General features: G+C 36.5%; 1 long non-coding RNA gene across 1 annotated transcript; it reads right to left on the reverse strand.

The window, feature by feature from the left end:
* Window positions 1-6523: 6523 nt before the first annotated feature.
* Window positions 6524-20002, reverse strand: LOC117196548 (uncharacterized). Its single transcript, XR_004476780.2, has 3 exons — window positions 19701-20002; window positions 17421-17508; window positions 6524-9256 (listed from the first exon to the last, which is right to left on the reverse strand). It is a non-coding gene; the product is annotated as an uncharacterized LOC117196548 (long non-coding RNA).
* Window positions 20003-20267: the final 265 nt, after the last annotated feature.

A 20267-nucleotide genomic window follows, 5' to 3' on the forward strand; every position in this document is an offset into this window, starting at 1 on the left:
ATGTGCAGTTGAGCTAACGTGTCTTACTGGCATGCCTCTAAGCATATGGCTTCTTTGAATATGCATTAAGAAACATGTATATTCAAAGAAGGGATGAAACATAATCTTACATATAACTCTCAGAAAAGAAAATAATCCCTGGCCTGTTTTTTTGTTTTCATTACTCAGAGAGGCAAGCGCCACCCCTGCCTCCACCGCATCTCTAACCCTTAGCCTTTTTACACAACTGCACAAGTACATCTTTCTTTAATGATTTAATATTTATAGCCTCTTTCTAGCCTTTGTAAAAACATACCAGAAAGATGTACACTATATCCATTCCTCGCTTATTGATTTTATTACAGATATTCATAATCTAGTCATATTACCCTGTTAACAACCACATATTTTGTTTCAAGCATGTTAATGGAGGATAATTTCTAGTAGCCTGGTCAATCTATTAGAATTCTTCTTAAAGACCAGAGGAGCTTTGGGGACTTCCCTGGCAGTCCAGTGGTTAAGACTTCGCCTTCCAATGCAGGGGGTGTGGGTTCGATCCCTGGTGGGGGAGCTAAGATCCCACATGCCTCACAGGCAAAAAAACAAAACATAAAACAGAAGCAATATTGTAACAAATTCAATAATGACTTTAAAAATGGTCCATATCAAAAACAAAAAAAAGCCAGAGGAGTTTCAAACTTGAAAATTTTATCATCAACCACGTGGGCCTGGATCAATCAGAAGGCAAATCAAACACTGAGGTAAGAAGATCAAGTAAGGGGGCTTCCCTGGTGGCACAGTGGTTGAGAATCTGCCTGCTAATGCAGGGGACACGGGTTCCAGCCCTGGTCTGGGAAGATCCCACATGCCGTGGAGCAACTAGGGCTGTGAGTCACAACTACTGAGCCTGCGAGTCTGGAGCCTGTGCTCCGCAACAAGAGAGGCCACCGTAGTGAGAGGCCCGCAGACCGTGATGAAGAGTGGCCCCCACTTGCCACAACTAGAGAAAGCACTTGCACAGAGAAAAAGACCCAACACAGCCAAAATAAAAATAAATTAATTAAAAAAAAAGAAGATCAAGTAATTTGTACCATCTTAAAAGCACTAATTTAAAGTAGTGTAAAAAAGGATCAGGGCCTTTAACTTATTTTCAATAGTACTTCCAGCTTGTTAGAGTCCTTCAAAGTCTTTGGTAAAATCAGACATGGTCTATTTTGTGGTCTCCAATCTTTTGAGGTGAGGTTACTTTATATTTCTTGGAATAGCTACCATTCTCTGAATACCACCTTTAACAGGCCTTTCATGTGTGTGCATTATCTCATATCCTTACAACATCCCTATGAAAGAGGAATTTTTTAAATCTACAATTTAAAGATGAGGATTCAGAGAGGTAAGATAACTCGCCCCAAGTCATACAGCCAGTAAATGGTGGAGATGGGAATTTGAACTTGAACCTTATCTGATTCTGGGGCCTGAGCATCTGGCTACTATATTATACTGAACAAATGAGATTCCTGGGTTCCTCTGAAGTTTGGCCATACACATACAAACCTAGGGGAAAAAAACCCTCAATGTCTGGAGGAGGAGAGAGAAAGATGCCTGAGGTACCCTGAGTTCTGCTTCCTATCAGCACTGTCAAAGAGGTAACACATCCTAGAGAAGAATGGTAACAAGTCCTGGAGAGGAATGGCTGTGGGGTGTGTGAGACCCTTGGCACAGAAAAATCAACCTTCAGCAAAGATTCCTGTGTCCAAACAAAATCAGCTGTTTGCCTCCATACCTGACAGTCACTGAGGCTAGGATAATGGGCATCTCAGTGGTATCTGTATGATCAAATATCTGAAGACCAGAGTCTCTCAGCTAAAATATTGGTACAGTTTAAGACCCTAAAAGTATGACATAAACTCTACAGGATATAGAACCTTAAACATAAGAGTTTACATTTCCACTATCTCTATGGAATGGGGACTAAGAAGCAGAGATCATGTTATTATAGAAAATGAAGTCATACTTCTGGCACCCTGAGTCCATCCATGCCTTGTATACTTATTTCCGCCTGTAGTGTCACAATATATCCCATTTAACTAACACAGCATGTGAAGTACTAAGCGGTGAAGTGCTAAGCACTTAGCACAGAACTTGGCACATAGGAAGTGCTCCATTGTTAGATGAGCACATATTAGACAATAATAAATACCTTTTGAGTAGAACTAAATGTATGGGTCATACTAGGCATTCATTATATCCCTCATATAATTCAGTTATTTCAGTATAATACTAAAATCTTATATACATTTTTTAAGACAAAACTTTAAAGCAATGAATCTTTAAATCTGATTTCAAAGTAGGTTTTTCTTTTCTAAATTCACAAATCGATGTCACATCTAGTCTAAATATATTACTTCCTATTATAAATAAGTTTATTAATATCTTACTCTCTTAGCAGTGGAATTTGGGCATGTGTGTGTGTGTAGTTTAAACATGCTAAATTCAACTTGGTCAACCTAAAATGCATATATATCTCAGGAAAATGTAAAGAAATCAAACAGTTTAATGTCATATAGTATTTAACAGGCTTGTGTTCTAGCGATATAAAAAGAATTATGGGCAACGATGTATGTGTGTGCTGTTAAGATGAGTCCAAATTATTTCAGCCCCATTCATGGTATTGGAGAAGTACTCTGCAAATGTTTTCCATATAAATAGCAAATAAAGCTCACTGCCTCTTTGGAAATGTACTTATACTCTGTGCTAAAAAATGGAATTTAACCATAAACTATATTTTATATGCCATATTTTAATACTAAATTTGATGATTTTACAGGAATTTCATTAAATATCAATAACAAACAGTACAGAAACAGTAATAACAATGTACGACAAAGCGTATCAACAGTAAACCCCTCCTTTCCTCACTTAAGTAATTACCACTAACAGTTTCTTATGTATCCTTCAGACATTTTTGTATTGCTATTTAACTTTTCATGCATATAGGATTTGTTTCCTGCCTCCCTAATTAGAGGCTGAACTCATTAAGTACAGGGACTGCAGCATACACTTCTTCCATATTCCACATAATGTCTAACTGTACTGGACACCTTGAAAGTATGCAATAAAAATAACTACAGCTGTGATGGTTCTGTTGACTCTGTTAAAAAAGAGAAAAAAATGCAAGCCACGTAGAATATTATACCAAATCAGGGTAACATTTAAGGCCAAGTAGTAAAAAATCCTTGTTCATTAATCCCCAGGTCATGGTACTAAATTAAGATGGTCCATTTTTTAAAATTTGGATAGAGAGGCACTCATTCATTGAATAAATTTGTGCAGAGTCAACACCTGGCTATATTCTGTGGGATATACAGAAGTGTGAGCATCTCATGAAGCAAGCATCATTATTAACTCCATTTTATAGACAAAGAAACTGAGATATAGAAAGGTTAATTATTTACCCAAGGTTATGCAATTAGTAAATGCCCAAGTTGGAATTCAAATTCAGGCAGTCAGCTTCTAAAGTCTATGTGCCTTGAAGGAAAGGAATAGACTTGAGAGTTGGTATAAAGGAAATATTAGAATGTGTTTAGCAATTCATTCATTGGTTTGGGGGGGTGGTTGTGAAAGAGAAGCAGGCAAAATGATTGTGAGGTTTCAAGCCTGGATTTCTCAGGAAATAATTTGAGACAACTTCCAGATGAGTATTCAGAAACACACATCAGTATTATATGTCCTCCCATGCAAATATGAAATCAACTGTTGTTAGTGATGACTTAAAGTTATAAAATATAATGATCACTCACTAAATAATATCACTTTATTTTCCCTGTATCATTCTACTACTCATACAAATATACTGGGATTTTCACATCAATAATAATGTAGATAACTAGGATATTCTAGACGAAATTTCACCTTCTTAGCAGACTCATGTGAAGCAGATTAATAAAGGATGATTCTCTGTGCTCAGAGGTTAAAATCTTGCCAAGCTAACATAATCATGGCAGGATCAAGTGTCTGCCAGTCAAGTACTCTTTCCTGTAGATTCTAGGCATTCAATTCCATGTTAACTGCTAGAGTAGATAAAAACAGCAGAAAACCTCAGCAGGAGTATGGAGAACAATTTTCTTGTACCAATATACATTATGGATCAGAGTAGGTACTCTCTATTTCCTCTTGATATTTAGGGAACCTTTATGTCTTATTAAACATTACCCAGTGTTCTTAAAAAAATTGCATGTGCAGATCCAAGGGTCAACAAGATTGAAAGAAATGTTTACAACAGAGAAATTATAAGAATACTATGACTTCCAGAGACATTGACAGATATAGAACACCATGCCAGAATGCCTGTGTATGTTCTCATAAATGTACTTGGTGACCCCTGCCATGTGAAAGAAGCCAGAACTTACTCAATTGGATAATAATTACTGCCTTGAAAGTCCTTTCCCTCCACACTAAGTATCTCCATGAATGTTTCTCTCTAAATATCAAACTTTTCCCTTTACAAAATGCTTGTCACTTGCAGAGAGCTGGTTAAAGGGGGAAAAAAAGGCAAAGTGATATTTGACAGGACTTGTTTTTTCTGACATGCTTCTAATCTGGAAATCTGCAACTTGAACACAAATTTCTGTGCAGATTTGTACTTCAGAGACTTTTTAAAAGATCCTAAGTCCCAGCTTCTAGGAGAAGATTCGTTTCCTGCAGTATATTCCATAAAATGTAACGCTTCCATGAAATATGCTCATCATGGAAGTATTAAAGGATTTAGAGAAGACATGTTGTTGTTAATATTATTAAGCTACATCTGCACAGAGATGCACACTGGATAGTAAGACAGGAATAATATATTCAGCCATCTTGATTTGCAATGGTAGAGCCCAAACCTGAGGATGGCAAGAATCCACAGATAAAAACCACAGTGCCACCACCCTCTTAGTGAGTCACAGAAAATAAGACCTGCTGGCCACATTCTTTAGTCAGAGTTGATAGTAGACGGTAGAAAATATATTTTGACACAGAACATATCTCTCATGAAATATTCATGAAAACGTTTTGTTCAACAGGTATGTTACTTGCCTGCAGAAGATCTCCTATAACAACATTTCTGTATTTTCACGTGGGTGGCCTAAATCATTGTTTGGGGCGGTTGTGGTCAAACTGATTTTTTTTTCAAATAACAACTGGAAATACATTTGAACCCAAAAGTCTAGAAATATTTGAGCTACTAATTCCTCATGAATACTCTAGTCTTTTTGCCAAAATGTAAATTCTCTGCCTCCAAACAAGTGCCCCACAATAGTTTCAATTTAATGATCTAAGTTATTTTCCTCTATGTATACATGTACAGTTTCACTGCAAAAGTGAATAAATAGTATAAAGAATATGGACAGAGACATGATCCATAATTCTATATATCCCCTAATTTTAAAAGTGATTCCCTTGCCCAAGGTAAAATAACTAAAAACTGGAGAAGCAGTACATAATTGAATCCCAGGTCTGAGTCAATCTGGAGTGAAGAATGTAAAAAAGGTATTAACATTTTGCAAAGAGTATACATCTGTGTATGCAAAGAAAAAAAATTAAAGCTTATCCATGCATGAATTTTGACTTTTGTAAAAATACAGGCAGTGATCTACTTGAGCAACTGGAATGTAAATATCATTAATAAGTTTCTCTTTGCTTAGAAGCTCCTCAAGGACAGGGGGCTGTTTTATAACAGGTAATGATAAAGCTGTCTACTTTGGAAAAGTGCATTCACAGTTCCCTCATTATTTGATCAGAATTTTCATGTAGAAAGTCTTTTAGGCATTTACTTTGGAATAATCAATATCATTGCTTCTTCTAACACCATAAATAATTCTTTTTTTTTTAACCTAGATTCACCACAGGTTCTAAAAGATTAACTTCATTTACTGAAACCATCCCAAACCTTGCCAATCTGTGTGCGTGTTCTCTGTAGAGGGAAACAAAATGAGCTAGTTTTCCGGAGAATCACTTCATATACAGGACTAAGAAAATATATCTTAGAGACTAGGCAGCAGCTGGAAAGAATAGGGGTAGAATTTCATTGATCTCCTTTTCCTACTGGATAGTAATACCATTAGTACTAATTATAGTTACAATTATAGTTACAATCCCCACACACATTGCCTCACACATCTTGGCCTTGAATTTACGTCTATTGAACTCCAAAACCAGTCTTCTCACATATAGGTGTAGCAGAGGCACTACCAGAGAAGAAAACATGGCAATGATGAAACTTGTGGTTTATTTATCCTTTTTCAGCAAGAAAAGCTGCCAGCTAAATTAGAGTTGACTTTCAACTGTGGTGCCAGGAGATACAAGAGGGGGCCAGAAATTGTTAAAGAGATTGGAATTGTCTGGAAAACACAAAATAAACAGTAAGTGCAGGGCTACTCCCTATGTAGTGGTACAAAGACTGGAGCCTTAATATATATATATATATATATATATATATATATATATATATATATATATATATATATATATATATATTTAGTAAAGCCTTCCTTAGAAGGGTGTGGAATGTGGGCCCTCCAAGACTCACTGAGATTAGCCTCTATCAGAAGGGTGGTTAAAAGTTGCATAAGAGTTATAAGAGAGGGGAAAAAAAAGTTCCCAAGGTGGAGGTAAGGAGAGTTACTGTGACGAAAAGTGAGGATACTACTTGTACTGGTCAGGGTTCTCCAGAGAAACAGAACCAATAGAAAGTTGTGTGTGTGTATGTGTGTGTGTGTGTGTGTGTGTGTGTTTACAGTTGACCCTTTAACAATGTGGGAGTTCAGGGTGCCAACCCTCCATGCCATCAAAACTCTACATATAACTTGTAGTTGGCCCTCTGTATCGGAGATTTTGCATCTGCAGATTCAGCCAACATCGGATCGTGTAGTACTGTAGTATTTACTACTGAAAAAAATCCACATATAAGTAGACCCCCACACAGGTCAAATCTGTATTGTTCAAGGTCAACTATATATATACAGAGAGAGAGAGAGAGAGAGAGAGAGAGAGAGAGAGAGATTGAGATTGAGTATAAGAAATTGACTTAATTTAGAGGCTGACAAGTCTCAAGATCTGTAGTCAGCAAGCTAGAGACCCTGAAAAGCCAGTGGTGTAGTTTCTGTCCAAGTCCAAAGGCCTGAGAACTGGAGAGCTGATGGTGCATTTCCAGCCCAAAGGCTAGCAGGCTTGACATCCAGGTAGAGCCAATGTTTTAGTTCTAGTTCAAAGGCAGGAAAAAACTGATGTCCCAGCTCCAAGGCAGTGAGGCAGGAGTTCCCTCTTACTTGCAGGATGGTCAGCCTTTTTGTTCTATTCAGGCCTTCAACTGATTGGATGAGGCCCACACACATAAGAGAGGATAGTCTGCTCTACTCAGTCTATAGATTCAAATGTGAATCTCATCCCCAAACATCTTTACTGACACAGCCAGAATAATCTTTGACCAAATATCTGGGCATCTCTTGACTTAGTCAAGTTGACATACAAAATTAATTTTGTATGTCAATTTGACTGGGCTGACTAGGTTAACTTAATGGTTATAAGTCATTAGAGTGGTGATTGCTAGAACTAATCCTCCTAACACAACACTTCTAGGGCAGTCAGGAAATGGTTGTTTAGAGAAATTGAGGGACTTCCCTGGCGGTCCAATGGTTAAGACTCCACACTTCCACTGCAGGGGGCACAAGTTCGATCCCTGGTTGGGGAGCTAAGATCCCACGTGCCATGCAGTGCAGCCAAAAAAAAAATTTTTTTTAAATAGAAAAATTGAAACAGTGGACTGATAGAACAGTAACATAATGGCTCAGGACATTAAGGCCCTGACATTAAATATTTCCCCACAAAGAACTGCTGCAACAGAGCTCCTTATAATAATCACCTGAGCAGCAGACCCAGTAGCGTTGCATGGGTAAATACTCCTTAAATATTGTTTCCAAGAATGAGTCTTCCCAATCCCACTCCTGGGCACATACCCAGAGAAAAACATGGTCCGAAAAAATACATACACCGTAATATTCATTGCAGTGCTGTTTACAGTAGCCAAGACATGGAAGTAATCTATATGCCCAATGACAGAAGAATGGATAAAGAAGATGCAGTACATATATACAATGGAATATTACTCAGCCATAGAAAGGAATGAAATTGGGTCATTTGCAGCAACATGGATGGCCCTAGAGATTGTCACACTGACTGAAGTAACTCAGACAGAGAAAGAGAAATATCATATGCAGAATCCATAAAAAAATTATACAAATGAACTTATTTACAAAACAGAAACAGACTCATAAACTTAGAGAATGAACTTATGGTTACCAGGATGGGCGGGGTAGAGGGATAGTTAGGGAGTTTGGGACTGACATGTACACACTGCTATATTTAAAATGGATAACCAACAAGGACCTAATATATAGCACAGGGAACTCTGCTCAATATTCTGTAACAACCTAATTGGGGAAAGAATTTGAAAAAGAATGGAAATGATTTTCCCCTAGACCCTCCAGAAAGGAACCCAGCACTACTGACACGTTGATTTTAGCCTAATGCAACCCATACTGGACTTCTGACCTACAGAACTATAAGATAATAATTTTGTGTTATTTTAAGCTGCTATATTTGTAGTAATTTGTTATGGCAGCAAGAAAAACCTGATGCACACAATTGGAGTATAGAAAGTAGAGGAAAAAAGGAGGGACATGTCATTCAGCTCCCTTCTGTCTAAGGAGATTTCCAAGCAGTAGATCCTTCAACTTAAGGAAAAATGCAAATGGTGTTCAGGAAAAGAAAATGAATGTTATTTGATTTGTCCTGAGTAAAGACTCTTATTTATGCCCAACTTTTAATTAGCCACATAAATAGTACTGAGGCAGGGATTTTAAAAATGCAGTGCAGATATATACAAACCATCTATATTTGGCTTTGGAACCGATGTTTATTATCATTAAAAGGAAGCAGATCTTTTACTCTTTCCTCTCCTTCACTCTTAAAAGTCAATTAATAATCAAGAATTATGTCTTCTTTTAGATCTGGCTCAACATCGTTAGTCATCAAGGATATTCAAATCAAAACCATATTAGACGGCTTCCCTGGTGGCGCAGTGTTTGGCAGTCCACCTGCCGATGCAGGGGACGCGGGTTCGTGCCCCGGTCTGGGAGGATCCCACATGCCGCGGAGCGGCTGGGCCCGTGGGCCATGGCCACTGAGCCTGTGCGTCCGGAGCCTGTGCTCCGCAACGGGAGAGGCCACAACAGTGAGAGGCCTGCGTATAGCAAAAAAAAAACATATTAGAGTCACAGATGTAGAAAACAAATTTATGGTTACCGGGGGGGAAAGGGAGGGGAAATAAATTAGGAGATTGGGATTGACATATACACACTACTATATATAAAATTGATAACTAATAAGGACCTACTGTATAGCACAGGGAACTCTACTCAATACTCTGTAATGGCCTATATGGGAAAATAAACTAAAAAAGAGTAGATATATGTATAACTGATTCACTTGGTTGTACACCTGAAACTAACACAACATTGTAAATCAACTATACTCCAATAAAAAATTTAAAAACTTTACACTCTCTAGAATGGCTGGAATCAAGAAGAGAGATAATAACAATTGTTGGTAAAGATATAGAGAAATGGATCCCTCATATATTGCTGGTAGGAATGTAAAATGATGCATTCATTTTTGAAAACAGTCTGGCAACTCCTCAAAAGGTTAAACAGAGTTATCACGTGACCCAGCAGTTCCACTTCTAGATATATACCCAAGAGAAATGAAAACATATGTCCACATAAATGTTAATAATAGCATTATTCATAATAGCCAAAAGTGGAAACACCCAAATGTCATCTCATTATACAACAAAATGTGATATACCTATACAATGGAATATTATTTGGCCATTAAAAGGAGTGAAATATTGACACATGATACAATATGGATGAACCTTGAAAACATTATGGTAAGTGAAAGAAGCCAGTCACAAAAGGCCACATTTTACATTATTCCATTTAAATGAAATATTCAGAATAGGTAAATTCATAAAAACAGAAAGAAGAACAGAATAGGAAAACCTATAGAGACAGGTAGTAGATTAGTGGTTGCCTAGGGCTGGAGGAAGGGAGAACTGGGGGAAATAAGAAGTGACCACTGGTAGGTACAGGATTTCTTTACGTGGTGATGAAAAATGTTGATTATGGTGATAGTTACACAACTCTGTAAATATATCAAAAACCACTAAATTGTATATCGTAAAAGTATATTGTAATGTTTGCAAATTATCTCTCAATAAAGTTATTATTTCCAAAAGAATAGAAGAGAAAATAGTAACTTCTGAGGGTTAGAGGAGGGAAAGACATTCTTGATTTTTCCTCTGTGATCTTGTATAGTGGAATAAGGGAGAGTAGAGAGGAAAAAAAGCTGGGTTCCTTTTACTTTAGTATAATTTAAAATAAAAGTCATAGACTTGTTTCACTTATTTAGCAACTATAGACAACATACCCTATCAATTACTAACAAGAGAACTTGAAGTCTTAAAGTAAAGAATGTAAAAGAAGGTATGAACTATGTTCAACATCAAAATATACTCTATTTTGATTTCTATACTGGGGATGTTTGAATTTTTTCAGGCATTGTCTGCCACTGAGGGTTCTACTGTTAGTTTATTTTGTATCTTTATGAGGACAGTTGATATCTGTTGGATAGTCACCTCCTCATCTGAGATTTTTAGAACCAGATTAATTAGTAAATTTATCATACCCAATTTAGAAGTAAAAAGAATCCCCCATCTGAGACTTCCAATTCATCTTTACAGATTATAGTATTCAATACATTAACCATAAAAAATGGGACAGAAAAGGAGCAGCCAAGCCAAAATTGACTGAATCATCTGTCTAGGAAGCCAAAAGCAAGAGAACATGTGAAAAGAGAAGAGAAGGAGGAGTGAAGATAGACGAAGTTATGGAGAAAGTAGAACACTAGAAAAAGTGAGAGACAAACTGAAATAGACAGAGAGGAAAAGAAGCAGCTGAAAAGATGGTTTAGGCCCTGCAATTAAAACTCCTTTGTTGGGTCACAGAAGGAAATTCACATACTCCACATACACATAAAGAATCCAGACTGAGAAATGTGCTATTAAAATTATTTTATCTGGAACATGGTGGCTAGACCAGTTGTGGCAAGGATGGAGTTTCTGCTGAGGGAAATGAGTTTTTCAACTTTCCCATTGGGAAAACAATAGTCCTTTGACTGGGAGAGAGGAAGATACTCCTTTTTTCTCAAATCTCCAAGAACAATGGGAACACTAGTCACCTGTAAAGAAGGAGGGGGTCAAGAGGCCCCAGTGCGGGAAAAAAGTTGGCGCTTGCAACATGTATGGTGTCAGGGAGGACTGTAATTCAGGGACCCTTGTGCAAAGGCACAGACAGTGGATCTCTGATGGCTGGTTTTAAAATTTCCTTTTTCTGTCTGATAATTTTCTTCTGCTAGTCCCAAACCGTCACTAAAGTTTTGTTAAGCATAAGAGTGAGATATGAACTGTGTTTTAAGGATTTACTTTTTACTGTGATGTCTTAATTCTTAGTGTAGTGTGGATTGGGGTAAGAGGCAGCAGCATGGAGAAGCAGTTGTAAGACAGCACAATCTGACCAGTGGAAAAGTCTGAAGCACTTGCCCTAAGAAAGAATTGATAAGTGACCAGCAGACATACTTTTGGAACATACAACCAAGCATTCTCTAGCGTTTCTTAGAAATACTTGGGAAAGGAAACTGGGCAGAGACTAGGTTACTTGGTTAGGTTAGTTAGGTGACATGAGAGAAGGAAGGCTGAGGCTAGGTTATTTGGGTATTTAAAGGGAAAAGCAGCCATTGAAGGTCAGAGAGTTTGGAAAAACTTGGTTTTATAGTAATAGTTAATTATCCAAAAAATGGAAAGGGAAAGCATCATGGTTTTGTGAACCTCCCATTACCTAGCTGTTGTGTGACCTTAGATAGTATTTAGATGCAATGAGCCCAAGATTTCTCACCTATGAAATGAGGAAGTAGATCATCTTTAACATTCTGTTAGTGTCAGCATAATTGGAATAAGTGTTTGCTCTTAAGGTGACCACTGTGAAGGAAACAACCCTTGTGCATATGCTTTTAATATATTATTTTAAAAGTTAGTTTCCAGTATTGCATAGCACAAATATGTGCCTATATAGCACCTTCACAATTCCTTATTTGTTTTCTGACTCTACAGCTCCACATAATTGTCTAAAATTCTAAAATGTTCCTGTTTCTCCTGCTCTATCTTTTCTGATCACAACAGTAAATTCTGATCATTATATAAAATTTAGAATACTAAAAATTATGAATACAAATTACCTAAAACTCCATTACATATAGATAACCAGTATCAATATTTTTGTGTACTACACATAATTTACATATATATGCATACATTTCCATAGTTTTGAGACATTTTTCATTAAACAATTTATCTTAGCTATGTTTCAATGTCAGCATAGATCTACATTATTACTTTAAATGCCTTTACATTATTCAGCTGTATGAATAAACAATAGCTTATAAATTGAATCCCCTCTTTCTGGACATTTAAATTGTTTCAAACATTTCAGTAGTATTGTAAGCAACACCGAAATGAACACTCTTATAAATGTTTTTGTTCACTATTATTTCCTTAAGATAAATTCCTTGAAGATTTGCTAGGTCAAAGAGTATGCACATTTTAAAGGCTTTTATTAAGTACTGCCAAATCACACTCCTGAAAAATGTGTACCATTATACCTTTCCACTTGCAGTACATGGTTGGGCCTTTTCTTCACATTATGAGAACAATGATGGGAATTTTTAAATTTTACTTTTGACAACAAAACAGGTAAATAGCGTATCTTGTTATTTTAATTTTCATCTTTTTTATTAGTAGCGTAGGCGAGCATTTTTCATATATATTAGCCAAAATACTAATATACATATAAAAGTATTTTTCTGAATTGCTTATTCATTTCCTTTACAAATAGTTTTCTCCTAAGTTTGTCACTCCTTTTATACGTTGTCTTATAAATGGTGTTAGTATGGTTTTAAATAGGAACTATCAAGACAGATCCTAAAATTGGATGACAAATGTCACCTAATATTCTCTCTCTTACCTTTCCTTAGGTACAAGGTACCCTTAGGAAAATTATCACAAATCAGGTTGCTGGATAAAGAAGAGAGGCCAAGAAAGGATCTTAAACATCAACAAATTCTAGTATTTCTTTAAATCACTTAATACTTTTTTGGTGGGTGAAAATTTGCTAATCTGCCCTGAGTAACAAAACTTTGACTCAACTGCACTTTACTATACACAAACGCTGTGTTTACTAAAGAAGATGATAATATTAGGATAATACAGAGATTTAAGCCATATTTAATATGAAATCAGTGTTTCTATGTGAAATGAAACAATATTCTTTTCACATATAAATATTATGGTAGTTGAGGTATGCCAATACAATTTGTGAGTTTTTGCTTCCTCATGAAATCACTAATAATTATACTAGTGGGAATATTTAATAACACAAGCTAAACAAACCTAAATATAACATCTGAAAAGACCTAACTTATTTCCAAAACAGTTGTTCAGAAAATCAACCAGGGATATTCCTAAGCTAGAGAAATTTCCTGATACTTTCCCTCGTGCTGCTTAGAGATTGTTCATTTAGTATAGATTCAATTGGAAAAAGTCAGGATTCACTTCTGTAAAGCCTCATCATCTATACAAATTTTTTTTAAATAACTACATTCTTTCTCTAGCCCTTCAGCATAATTAACTGCAGATGTCGTCTTCGTGCAAAAGAATTTCCAACAATTAATTGGCAACCTGCTGACACAGTTATTATGTTGTGAAAATCCAACTTTTCCAATATTTAAAAGTATATTACACTTGTTAAAATGTTTTCCTAGCACCCTGAACCTACCTAAAAATAATGAAAAATTTTTAAGTTATTTATTTGTTCTGGTGCATTATTTTTTACTTGTCTTTCAATCCAGAGACTGACAAACTCTGTTAAAACTTGAATTACACCTAAATAATTGTAAGTAATGCATCTTACTCCCATAATCCTTATTTTTATTGTATTTAAAGGGACATTTTCCCTTAAAGCAAGACAAGCTGGTGCGAGTTAATACCAATTTCAGCAGCTCTAACACTGGGATATTTTACCTGAAGTTGTAAATAGTGGTGACAGTTTAAGGTAAATATTACAAGAAAGATTTTCACTTTCTTCAAATTTCATTTCCTATGGGGTGCAGTGTAAATGTTTTAAGTAGATGCCATCTGCTATGCCATTCATTGCCTTTCACCTCTTGTGTTCTCTTAAACTTCTGCAAGCAATTCTTATAAATGAATTTCCTGACCAAAAGAACATTGTTAAAAACCATGGCAAAAAAACCCCACTGATCTGACTTGTATGTCCCCAGTTAATACCCTGGCCAAAACTAGAGGAGGTTGTGAGGAAAGCATTCCACACTGGAAATAGTGTGTAAATCACTATCTTACAAACTATTTTGTATGTCTGGGGTCTGGAAATGGTCCAGTTGTATTCAGCATTACTAAAGAAAAGAGTTTATGTCATAGACTTTTGGTCAGGCAACAAACTGGTAGAGTACTGACTCCTTGAAGGAATGGATAAAAATTCAAATTGACCTTCAAAGACTGAAGATATAGGGAGGATGCAGGCAGGTAGGTGTTTACCAGGAATCAGTTCAGAGCTATTGATTTAGGGAAGGAAAATCCAAGAAAGAACAGGAGCAGTTACATGAAATCCATGAAGGAAAGAGGATTTTCTTGCTTGAAGACAAACAAACCTGGATGAGTTAATACCAACTTCAACATCTTTAGTATCATGATACTTTACCTGGAATTACCAAGTAAAACTCAGTTATCCTAATTATATCAATAAATTATTATTTGAATTATCACTGCATGCCAAACACTCTGCTAAGTGCTTGATAAATAATATCTCATTTACGCCTTACAATAATTCTATCAAGTAGCCAGGTAACAGCCCCATTTTAGAGATAGGAAAAATGAGGATTAGAGGGGCAAAGCAACATGCATAAGGTCACACAGCCAATAAGTGACAGAAGTGGGAGTCAATACCAAGACTATTAGACTTCAAATCCGTGCATTCATCCTCCATATTGCCCGATTCCTGTAAATGTTCCTCTGGGTTCTGCTCAAGGATGCTTAGGAGTAAACCACTTTTTCATCTTCTTTTCCCTTGTTACACCTATTGATTTAAAGGCTCTTTATTGCTGCTAACTACAGGAAAACAGGGAATGATAAAAATATAAGAAGTTGGAAAGGTAAAAGAAATCTTTAATAGTAATGGATTGCCCTATATCTAATTGAAATAGAAATTTACTAAACCAGTTCTCATGATACCTCTGTGTATGATGGATATGACCTAGGGGCTCAACCTTACCCAGTGGTCTCACTAAGCTATAAAGTTTGATAAGGTTTCTCAGACATGAGCTACAAAGTGGATTCAGGGGCACCACTGCTAGGTAAGTGGAGAGTCTTAGTTTTCCTCTGTAGATAGGCATCTGCTTTTCTTCCAGGTTGTACTTATTTCTTCTCTGCTGCTTCCCTTGGGCCTTATCTAGTCTTGAGTATGGACAAAGACAGTGCTTCTCTAGGTGGTATAGCATGGTAGAAAGGTGGAATAATAGAGCAGTTAAGCACATGGACTAGAGCCAGATTGCCAACTATAAAGCCTGGCTTTGTCACTTACTGGTGTGTGAGCTTGGACAAGTTACTTAACCTCTCTGTACCTCAGTCTCACCATTTGTTAAATAGAGATAATAATTGTACCTAATTAATAATACAGTAGTAAGGACTACATGAATAATAATTTGTATAGTCCTAGTGCATAGTAAGCATTGCAAAAGCATTTTCTATTGATACTATTTCACTTTCAGATTTTAGGAAGAAGGACCTTGTAATTCCTTCTTCTGTCCCTATGGGAGATTCTGGCCACTGGCAGTCCTGTTTCCTTTCCACCTGTTTTTACTCTTCTATACAAGAGTCATAGATCAGTGACTAATACACTGGAATACTACTCGGCAATAAAAAGAACAACCTACTGATACAGGTACAACTTGGATGGATCGTAAGGTTATTTTGATGAGTGAAAACAGGTCATTCTCAAAAGGTTACATGCTATATAAATCCATTTATAAAGCAATCTGTATAATTTTTTCATTTCAAGTTTGAGAACAAATTAACAGTTGTCCAAATTTAGGGACAGAAGAAACAGTTTTGAATCTTGACTTTAGTGGTAGTTCCATGAATCTATATATGTGATAAAACGACATAGAACTACACACACACACACACACACACAGGAATGCATGTAAAATCTAGCAAAACCTGAATGATGTCTGTAGATTATACCAATGTTAATTTCCTGGCTTGGGTATTATACTATAGTCATGTAAGGTGTTAACATTAGGGGCAGCTGGATGGAGGGTACACAGGACCTTTCTGTACTATTTTTGCAACTTTCTGTACTATTTTTGCCACTTTATCTCAAAATAAATTTTTTGTACATGTTGATTAAGGATGCTTTCACCAATAGACAAAGTCGGGCTAATTTCCCTATTTGACCAAGGCCAAATTCACTAAACTGGTATTTCAGGAACACTATAAATTAGGAGAATTGTTAATAGCTGTGCTGCAGAAAGAGTTTTTCTGAGGTCAATACATTCAGAGCACACGACACAGCCCCTCCCCTCTTGGAGATTCCTCTCTACATTGCTCTGTGATTTTCAATCCTGCCCATGTACCAGAATTATCAGAATAAAAATTAAAGGCAGAAATAATCTTCAAGTCAAAGAAATAGCCACAATCCCAAGCCACACATTGGAAATAATTTCTTCCACTTACAATGAAATTTGAACAAACAAAAAAAAAAAGCAGGACTCTGAGCTAATGCTTGCTGTTCCCTTAAGTGTTCAAGCTCTGAACATCTGACTTAGAACTGTGGCAGACATCAGACGTCGAAAGCAGCAAGAAATGACCCCTTATGGAAACAGCTCCATAACACAGAACAAAAGGGGAGCTGGAGTTAAGGAGAAATTATACCAGCACATCATCTTCATTTTCTGAGAACCTTTAGAAACTGCTTCAGTATGAGGAGAGAGACAAGCAACAAGTAACTCTACAGATGTTGGCCAGTCCACTGAGCAGAAATTAACTACAAGACTGCCACAGAATACCTCTAACTCAAGGCATTTCACTGAGTCATGCTGACCTGCTCAATCCAAAGCTGGTGCTCGTGAGGGCTGAGAAAGGAGAGAATAGCCTAAACTGAAGACCAAAATGGTCTCCAGCAGAAAATATAGCAATTTGGAAACAATGATATGAGACAAACCTGAATTGAAGCTTCTGAGATGCTCAAGCTCATTTCCTCCTACCTCTTCACACATCACACTTCAGCAAACAGTTGCCCCCATTCAAAGCTGGAAAAAAAGGGACAACACCTAAGCACAGATGATTTAAAAATAAGTAGCAGAACAGCATAAGCAAAAGGTAGACAAAGGAAGAAGAAACTGAAGAACAGGTTCTGAATATTTTTAAAAAGCCTATTTTAATAGGTAAACTTTACAATTCTACTGAAAAATATTAAAAATACTTGATTAAATGGAAAGACACAGCTTGTCCTTGGATAAGAAGACTGAATAATACGAAATTCCTGATTCTCTGTAAATGAATCTATAAAATCAAACAAACCCTAATCAAAATATCCATAGGCTTTAGGGAGGGAGACTGAAAAAGAGTGATACTGCAGTTCATCTGGGAAAATGAATAGGTGAAAATATGCCCCCCAAAAATCTTAAAAACAAGTTTTATAAGGAACTTTTCTTATCAGATAATAAAATATATATGAGAAATTTCTGTTTTAGAAGATTTATACTGGCACAAGAATAACACTTCTGAACAGAACAGTCCAGAAATAGGCCCAAACACATAAGGGAATGGATTATATAATAAAGGCAGCAATTAATTACATTGGCTATTCAATATTCAATAAATGGTGTCAAAGTAATTGATTAGTTGTATTGAGAGGAAAAAAAGTGGTATAGCTACCTCAATCCTTACATAAAACTTATTCCAGAAAGATTAAAACTTTAAATGAAACTATAAGAGTACTCTAAGAAAATATGAGCAATTCCAAAAAAAAAAAAAAAAAGATCTTGGTGTGGAAAGCTCTTTCTAAACTAAATACCCAAAATCTGTAATGGGGAAAAAAAGATAAATGTGACTTTATTAACATTAAAACACTTCTACAGGAAATAAAGAAAAAACAACTGAACAAAATCCAAAGGTAAAATATTTCACTATATGCAACATTTTTCCTTAATTCATAGACGGTGGTTACAATTACCAATCAGTTGGAAAAAGATGCTCCTAACCTAAATGCCCATAAGAAACTGATGAAATACATTATGGTATATTATGTTAAACAGAATGAAGTTTACATGCACTGATACAGAAAGGGTTCCAAAATATATTAAGTGAAAAGTGAAAGGAGTAGAATAGTAGTTATGTTAATAAAGATAGATATAGACATTTTCTTTTCATACGAAATGTGGTTATCTTTGAAGGCAGAATTGTTTAAAATAATTTTATACTTTTCAGTATATTTTCCAAATTTTCTATAATGAACATATTTTATAATCAAAAGATGTAATAAAATAATAAAGTGATAACTTTCAGTGACACATACTGCAAAGAAAATATACTTAATCCCCTTAGTTTACATAACTTATGAGTAAAAGTTGAGAAGACCACTTGCAAACACTAATGTCTATTAGCAACACAGAAGGAAATAACAGCTCCATTATGTTTTTATAAATCCCTCTGTCACACAAAATTCAAAAACATAAGTAATCTAGGAGACTTGATATTAATGTTATTAAAAATTCTTAACTCTATGCTACTTTATGCAAATGATAAAATTTTGTAATGTACCACAGCATAATAAATAATTTATAGCACAGCAATAAGGTACACCTGGTCCAGGTTGGTTTAAACCCTTCCTACCTCTGAGGTGAGGCAAAACACACACGTGAATTGGCTCTTTAAAGTACTTTTTTCCCAAGTAAATATTAGCTTCAGTGAAGAGTTCTGATAATTTTACCAGTTACTCTCTAAAAGCTATATGATAAAAGGACATCATAAGGACTAAACTACACAGAGGCTTTAGAGAATGTGTTGTATTCCAGATCTCTTGAAAAGAAGTATATTTCTAAATGCCATGAGTTTTAATACTTAAATATTTCATTTTTAAATTTAAAAGATATACTCCACAAAAAACACAAAACATAAAATTTGAAGTAATGCATAAGTGTGTTGAAGTTATTATACTGCAGGTTGTCCTAATGCTTACGCTGGTGGGCACGAACATCTAATCAAGTGAGGATTTATCCTTTTTACAAGAGCGTGCAATTCCTTTTCAAATTCAGCTTCTATCTTATCACTTGACCCCTGAAGCCTTTTGAGGGCAAGGACACCTGTATCGTTAGACCCCGTCAGAATGGGGCATTGGCATCATTTGACTATCCGTGTGGTCCCTTTCTTCACTTAGCTCAAGTTTCTTTCCTGACCTCTTCAGCAGTCTCTGCTGTTGCTTAGGAAAACCGCTTCTTACCTGAGTTTGCCACCTTACAGGAAAAGAACAAACTTTTAGAGTGAAGACCCTGGACGCTCAGTGCCCCAATTCAGGATGGCAAAAATTCACAAAGGAGAAGGCGGGGACGACTGCAGCGCGGAGGAGGTGACGACCTCTTCGGTCGGGCTCGGGTCAGTGAAGGGAACGGCTGACCTCAGCCTTGAATCACAGCCAAAGGAAACAGCTCGCCGATTAGAAGGCACCGAGGAAGACCCCGTAAAACTCTTCTCACGCCCATGCACCCAGCCCAGGAGCTTCGCTCCCACCCAGCTCTTCTTTCTGGCATCATTCATTGGCTGAGCGAGTGTGATGGACAAACCTGCAGCCCAACGAACGTGCAAGCCCATCGGGTTTCCCGGCTCTTTTCACCTTTGACTTAGACTAGGTGGCTGAAGCACCCACCACCCACTGTTTGCATTTCCGGAATCCTAGCTTTTACTGATTCAAAAATCCGTGACACCTGCCCGTTCCCCACCCCTACCCCCGCCAGACTTAACCTGAAAAGGCAAAAATACCAATACAGGTAAACTGGGACGAAGTGAGGGA

This window comes from Orcinus orca, chromosome X, assembly GCF_937001465.1.
Source record: "Orcinus orca chromosome X, mOrcOrc1.1, whole genome shotgun sequence".
Classification (NCBI taxonomy): Eukaryota; Metazoa; Chordata; class Mammalia; order Artiodactyla; family Delphinidae; genus Orcinus; species Orcinus orca.